We start from the raw sequence: 7,565 nt of genomic DNA, 5'->3' as shown, positions 1-7,565 counted from the left end.
TTCATTCATTGTGAATTCTCGAACACATACACCAACGTGTACCAGACAGTGGCCTACCTATTTCTAGCACTTCGATCATAGTGCACAACTTACGATCTTTCTCTATGTGGATCATCTGTTGTGATGATATAACAGACAGTTAAGAACAAGAAACGGGTGGTTTTTCATGCGTGACGAAGCTCCAAACGGACGGGGTTTGCTGCGTTCCCGTGCACCCCGGTTGAAAAAAAAGAAAAGAAAATTTATAGTGTATGAGCAGAGTCATGCTTGAAAGGACACACAACGTATTTTTTAAAAAAATATTCATTTCCTGTTTACATACGTCGTATTTTAGAGGTCATCATCAACATTGTCACTGTCACTATCGTCGTCGCCGTCGTCGTCCTTGTCGTCATCACCACTTTCTAAATTAATAACTATGGCGTCTATTATTTCTTCATAGCCCCATCCTTAACCCAGGGTCTCTTCGCGAGATATACGTAGGAGGGAGCAATATGCTGCTTGACTCTTCGGTGAAGGTATGTTCTCGAAACTTTAACAAAAGCCCGTACCGAGCTACTGAACGTCTCTCCTGCAGAGTCTTCCACTGGACTCGAACATAATACGTTCCCCACGTAGAGGCAGTATGCACTCCAGTCATCATGAGTTATCATTTCAAAACCTATAGCAATTGGGACAAGTGTTTGTATACGCTCTCTTTCGGTTATGGCAAAATTTAGTTCGGAATAAAAAATGGAAGCTCAGAAAATGGCTACATACCGTCTTTCACCAACTGCAGCAATTTCGTCATGCAAATATCTACAATAATATTTTTTCCTCTGACGAAATTCTTGAGCTTTGCCCATGTCATTTCAATTGGATTTAAGTCACAGTTGTATGGTGGAAGTCGCAGCACAGTGTGTCCATGAACTTAAAGTATTTTATTAATTTCAAATACTTTGTCTTCCGGCTTATGTTGTTTAATTAAATCAAATAATTTTGTTTTTCTCTCTCATTGTCAAATCAGCTTCCACCTTATTTTTTAATAACCATTCAATCATTTCGCTTATATTCGAGGATCTAGTTGGAGCTTTGTTGTGCTCCTTGTTGTGATATGAAGCGTTGTCCATAACAATAACACAGTTCGGTGGCAGATTCAGAATTACTTTATTCGATATCCAATTAGAAAAATTTTCGTAGTCCATTTGCCCATGGTAGTCTCCTGTTGCAAATCCCGCTTTATAAATCAACTGTGCGTTGGGCAAGAACCCATCTTTGGACCAATATTGACCACTATAATCCTATTGCTTCCTCTAACATTGTCCATAATGCCATCAACGCCAGGGCCCTGCCAACATTTTCTGTAAGTAATGTTGTTGTCCACCCAAGTTTCATCAATATAAAAGAATTTTCTGCCTAGCTCCCTTAATTTCCTCACTTGGATCAGGTACTTACATCGCCAGTCAATTATATCAGTTCTTTCTACGAGAATCTTTCGTTTACTTACAGATCTTTTCCAGGTAAATCCCATTTCACGCAATGTCTTGTGTAAAATATATTTCTGCCAAGGAAAATGTATTTTTTGTTTCACGGCAGTAAGTAATTTCCGTAATGTCGGCACTATTTTCTGGTTTACGTAAAAGTCCTCCATCGTTTGTCGAATGACCGATTTTGTGAAACTGTCTATAACGATGGGTTTCCTCCCTAAATTATTAGTTTTCCTTCGCAGCGATTCCAGTGAACCATGCGGCTTGTTTTCGCGTTCCTTCCTTATGCGTCCTATTGTGGGGAGGCTGACGCTTGCATAAACTGCAACCCTTTGATTGGGACTGGTAATATTAGCCGACAGTTCTTTTTGTGTCGCCTCCTTAACACACACTGTAATAACGTTAGAGACGATCAAACGATCGTTACTCCGCAAATACCTCCTCTTCTTCGTATTCTGCACATTTTCTTGCAATGCAAGGCGATTATCCATCACTTCTGGATACTGAAGTATATCAGTGAGTACACAAAGTCAACTGACTGACACTGGCAACTAAGATCCCACGAACAGAAACGACGTATATCAGTATATCACTGCATGCCGAACTACACTGCTAGACAGGTAACGGGAAACTGATTTTAGGTGGCCCTGTAGGCCAGTGGCAAGGTTCTTCCGGGAAAGGCCACTTCCCCCACCAAAAGCGCTGCTCGCTCTTGAGTTTACAGACAGACTATAAATATGCTGTCTAAGGCGAGGCGATATGTCCAGAGACGTACGCAAGATTAGACTGGCTGGCTGAGCTTTTTTTTTCCTTTATTGTAATTTTTATACCTATACATAGATAGGCTGGCAGCAGCATCTTACGCTGCTCTTCAGCCTTCGAGTCGACAATGAGAAAAACATGAAGAGGATACATAATAGATGGATTGACGGGCAAAAAACAAAAACACGGAGCCGTGCACACTCGACGAAAATTACACTGAAACACGTTGGCACTGCGCACAAACACTGATGATTCGACGGCACAGGTGGACGTTGGAGTGTGATGGTGAACACTAACACAAACACGACAGCACACACACGAGAAACTCGTGGCGATGATCTCCAGCGCGCGAATGTCCACGTAGCGTGTACGAGTCCGGGGACATGCGAAAAGGGGAAGAAGGAGGAGGGGGAGGGAGAGGGGTGAGAAAAGATGCCAACGGCAGAGGAGACGAGAGGAGGAGCGGAGGAATGGGGGTAGGGGAAGCCCGGGGGAGGAGTGGGGAGAGAGGGAGGATGGAGAGAAGGGTGAGAGGGTGCCCATAGGAACAAAACACAGGAGGAGGGAGGGAGGATCAAAGTTGGTAAGAGGGGTAGATGGAGGGGAGGAGGGAATCTTCAGGGAGGGGGAGCTGGCGGAAGCCACCTTAGGAGAGGGTGTGGAGAGTGGAGAGATGGAGAGCAGGTGGGGCATGGAAGTACAGGCGCGGCAGCAGATGGGGGCGGGAGAGGATGGGAGAGACCAGCGGGTGAGGAGGATCGAGTTTACGGGACATGTAGAGGATCCGTATCCGTTCGAGGAAAAGGAGGAGGTGGGGGGAAGGGAATGAGGTCGTATAGGATTCGCATGGGGGAGGGGAGACGGATGCGATAGGCGCTGGCTGAGTGAGAGGCAGGTGCTTAAATCCATGATCGGGAGCGCCGCTATTGGCCGCTGGGACCACGTGTTCCACTGTGGCGCCCTCACACTAAATGCGTGCCAGGAGGAGCGCGCTGCCACGGCTTACGGCGCAATGGTGTAGATACCTCTGGGGGTCTTCGACGTCCATGACGTCTGCCGCGGATTCAAATTCCGCGTCGCGCGGTACCAGAGTATTATATTTTGGTATAACTCTTCCCTTTCTCAAGGGGTATTTTTGGCTCAGAAACGGGAGGTTCGGGCAGTAAGTGTTGCAAGTTTGTGAACCTCTCGTCGACTCCTGTTCATTAGTCTGTGTATTCTGAGAATGGCCTCTCAATATATGACTTATATTCTTTAATGTCGTTTCTTGTTAGCAATATCAGCTTATTCCCAACAAATATGAGCTTTCACTCAGTTAATGCTAGACAGAAGGGCAAACTGCATTTGGATCACACCTCCTTGACCCTTGTGCAGAGAGGAGTGCAGTATTATGCTATATTTATTTTCAATAAACTACCACAAGAATTTAAAAATCTTTGCAGTAATCCACGCGCATTCAAATCTAAGCTGAAGAGTTTTCTCATGAGTCACATCTCCTGTTCTGTCGAGGAGCTCCTTGAAAAATTAAGCTGATTTCGGTGTTATCTTGTTGACTGTGTTCATTTAAACTTATAGCTGGTCATTCTTTCAGGATTCATAAACATTTTTTACTTTTCTATTGTAATTTTGAGTACTCACACATTCCAAGACCATGGGGATTCGCACCTCAATTTGGTCCTACGGAACAAGACTATAAAATAAAAAAAGAACTAGCATCCACACTCAACTAAGAAGAACCATATGTCCTAGGCGGCATTCCCTTTATTTTTCGAATAACGTATGGCACAGTTTCGGCAACCTATCGTGCTCCGACTGCTCTTTAGCGTACGTTCTGGTCTCTTGCCCATTACACCTAGAAATCTGCAGCTACTGACTTACACAGTCTGTGGCCCGCTCAGGCTGTTCGTAGACGATGCAGCTCGATGCAGTGATGTGGCATTGTTGGAAACTTCTAAAGACAAGCAAAGGGACTTTAACACAATTAGTGCTAGCCCAAAGATTAACAATTGTCCCTATATGTAAATAAAATTAACTAAATAATCGTAAATGAACGAAAACATCCTATATCGTTTGATTGCTTCATCAGCATTCAGTCAATGGAATCACTGACAACAAGTGTCTAAGAGCATGTAGTCACAGTGATTTAAGATGGAAAGAGCACATAAATCTGTCTCATAATTGTTGGTAAGGTGCTAAAGTAGGCCGGCTGCTGCGGCCGAGCGGTTGTAGGCGCTTCAGTCCGGAACCGCGCTGCTCCTATGGTCGCAGGTTCGAATCCTGCCTCGGGCATGGATGTGTGTGTTGTCCTCAGCTTAGTTAGGTGTAAGTAGTTCTAGGTCTAAGGGACTTATGACCTCAAATATTAAGTCCCATAGAGCTTAGAGCCATTTGAACCATTTTGCTAAGGTAGAGTAATTCACCCACGAAAATTGTAGTCACAGTACCGTCATTCGATCGATTCTTGAGTAGTGGGACCCTTACCAAGTTGGCATAACAAAATGAATAGAAAACATGCAAAACACATCCCTACAAGTCGTAGAAAGCTTCACAGAAATGTAATGGGGGAGCGATGAAAGAAATATGCCGTGAATCGCGGAGAGCCTTATTTACAAAATTTCGGAACTCGCGCGCCAGACTGAGTCAAGAAACATACTAAACTGCGAAACACAATGAAAGGATCACTTTTTCGAAACCCCGTGTTTGTTTCCCTCGCGACACAGAAATTTTAAATTTGGCTCAGAGGTGCCTACAACATTCCTTTCTCATGGTGCAAAAGCATGGCGCCCGCCGACGTCACCCTAGGGCTGGGCGACGCTTCATAAGCAAGGTGTCGATACATGTGAATAAAAGGCCACAGCTCAGAAACTCATGTGAGGTGTAAGGTGAGTTAATGATGCCTCATTGCCTCTACATTCCCCACAATTCTGCCCAACACCACTGTGGATGTGTCACACGACAGAAGGGCCATCACACCCTTTGTAGCCAACATATCACCCCCGCTTTTGACTCCTCTGCGATTGAGGTCAGAACCGCATTCCCAGTGTTGAAATGACGCTGTGTTCTTACGGGTGGCCGAGGTAAACATTTCAGACACATCTCCGCTCATAATGGACAAGAAAAGGCCTCAGGAGATAGCATAAACTCTGTCCGAACAGGCCTTGGAAGGCCCAAGGTAACCGAGTGGCTGCTGTGTCATCCTGAACCCAGAGGCGTCACTGTATGCGGATATGGAGGGGCATGTGGTCAGCACACCGCTCTCCCGGCTGTATGTCAGTTTATGAGAACGGAGCCACTACTTCTCAATCCAGTAGCTCCTCAGTTTGCCTCACAAGGGCTGAGTGCACCCTGCTTGCCAACAGCGTTCGGCAGACTGGGTGGTCACACTTCCAAGTGCTAGCCCAGCCCGACAGCACTTACCTTCGGTGATCTGACCAGAACTTTTTTTTGTAACCATATTTATTTATTTAAATTATTAACAACTATACATTTTTAAACATTTATTTCTGTTAAGCTATTATATTCCTGCAGTTGGTTAACATTACTGTCGTTTTTATAGTTTTTCGTTTGTACATTCTTTTCTTTTTAGATTTTACCCTTATTGTTGTTCCTCAAACCAGTTTCCATGGCTATTTGTCGTCTTCTTTGTGGATAAACCATTGCAGGACAGGCATAATAATATTTGTCTAGCACCAACACATCATTGAGTATGGGTTCAGATTTGTGTATGTGATGCACTTTATTGTGCCACAGGCACATTATGCATGCTGGTTTGATATCTGTCTTTAGTCAGCACTGTTAGGTGGAACAGAATGAGAGAAAACATTAGCATAACAGATGGAGCAGAAGTGGAAGAAATTTTTTTACATATACTACAAACTAAAAATTAAATTGAAGATGAAAGAAAAAATATCGTATTATTCGAGGCGTGTTTTTTAAGTAAGGTCCATTTGAACATAAGTACACAACAAAAGGTTATTTCAAACAAGTAAGTTTATTTTCAGAAAGTACATACAACTCTATTTTTCGACATAGTTGCCAAGTTTGTTCAAACACGTATCTTACCTCTCAACCAATTTTAAAATACCCTCTTCATAAAAACTTGCCACCTGCTCCGATAACCAAGAGTTCACTGCCATTTTCACGTCGTCGTGATCATTGTAACGGTTGCCACTGAGGTGTTGTCTGAGGTGGAGGAACATATGGTAATCGCTCGGCGCAAGATCAGGACTGGAGGGTGGGTGGTATAAAACTTCCCAGCCAAAACAGTCCAATAAATCTCGGGTCAGACCTGCAGTGTGAGGTCTTGCCTTGTCATGGAGAAGGACAATTCCCTTTGCAGCATGCCGCGTCTTTTATTTTGAATCACTCTGCATAGCTTTCTCAGGGTGTGGCAGTATGCCTCTGCATTGATAGTGGTTCCTCGCTGCATGAGGTCGCGACCAACAAAACATCATGCCTATCCCAAAACACCGATGCCATGATTTTGCGCTGGGACAGAGTCTGTTTGGCCTTCACCTTTACAGGCGAGTGTGTGTGTCTCCATGCCATGCACTGTTGCTTCGATTTGGGCGTGATATGCGAAACCAATGTTTCGTCTCCAGTTATGATCCGACTCAAGAAGCCGTCACCTTCTTCGTGATAACTAGTCAGGAACTTCATCACACACTCAAATCTTTGGTTTTTGTGGTCCTGTGTTAGGGCTTTCAGGACCCAACAGGAGCACAGTTTCCTAAACTTTAGGTGTTCAGAAACAATGTTGTAAAGCACTGATCTAGACACGGCAGGAAATTCGTTTGAGAGACCTGGTATTGTGAAGCGCCTGTTCTCACAAATCCTCATTTCACTGAAGCCACTAAATCGCCTGTAATCAAAGAAGGGCGACCGGAGTGGTTCTCATCATGAACGTTGCCACGGTCATCTTTGAATTCTCGTACCCACTTACGCACTTTGTTTTCACTCATAACAGTATCACAGCACACTTCGCGAATCTGTCAATGGATTTCTGCAGCAGACAGGTTCCTTGCTGACAAAAACCGTATCACTGAGCGAACCTCACACGCGGCGGGAGAGTTGATAGTCTTAAACATTTTTAAAGCACAGAACAGAATCGTACAGGTTAGCTACAGAGCTGAAACTGAGCACAGTTGTTCGCGAGGCATGCCGGTACACGACGAACGCGTTCGTTGCGGTATGCGCGCGAACTACTAGTGTCTACAACAAAACGGACCTTACTTAAAGAACACGCCTCGTATAAGAGAAGCAGAGAGGAGAGTGTGAGTAAACAATATAATTTTTGTACAGCACTTAATAAAGGAAACCATTCAATTTTTATGAGTA

Source organism: Schistocerca nitens, chromosome 3 (assembly GCF_023898315.1).
Source record: "Schistocerca nitens isolate TAMUIC-IGC-003100 chromosome 3, iqSchNite1.1, whole genome shotgun sequence".
NCBI lineage: Eukaryota > Metazoa > Arthropoda > Insecta > Orthoptera > Acrididae > Schistocerca > Schistocerca nitens.
This window is presented reverse-complemented; position numbering follows the sequence as displayed.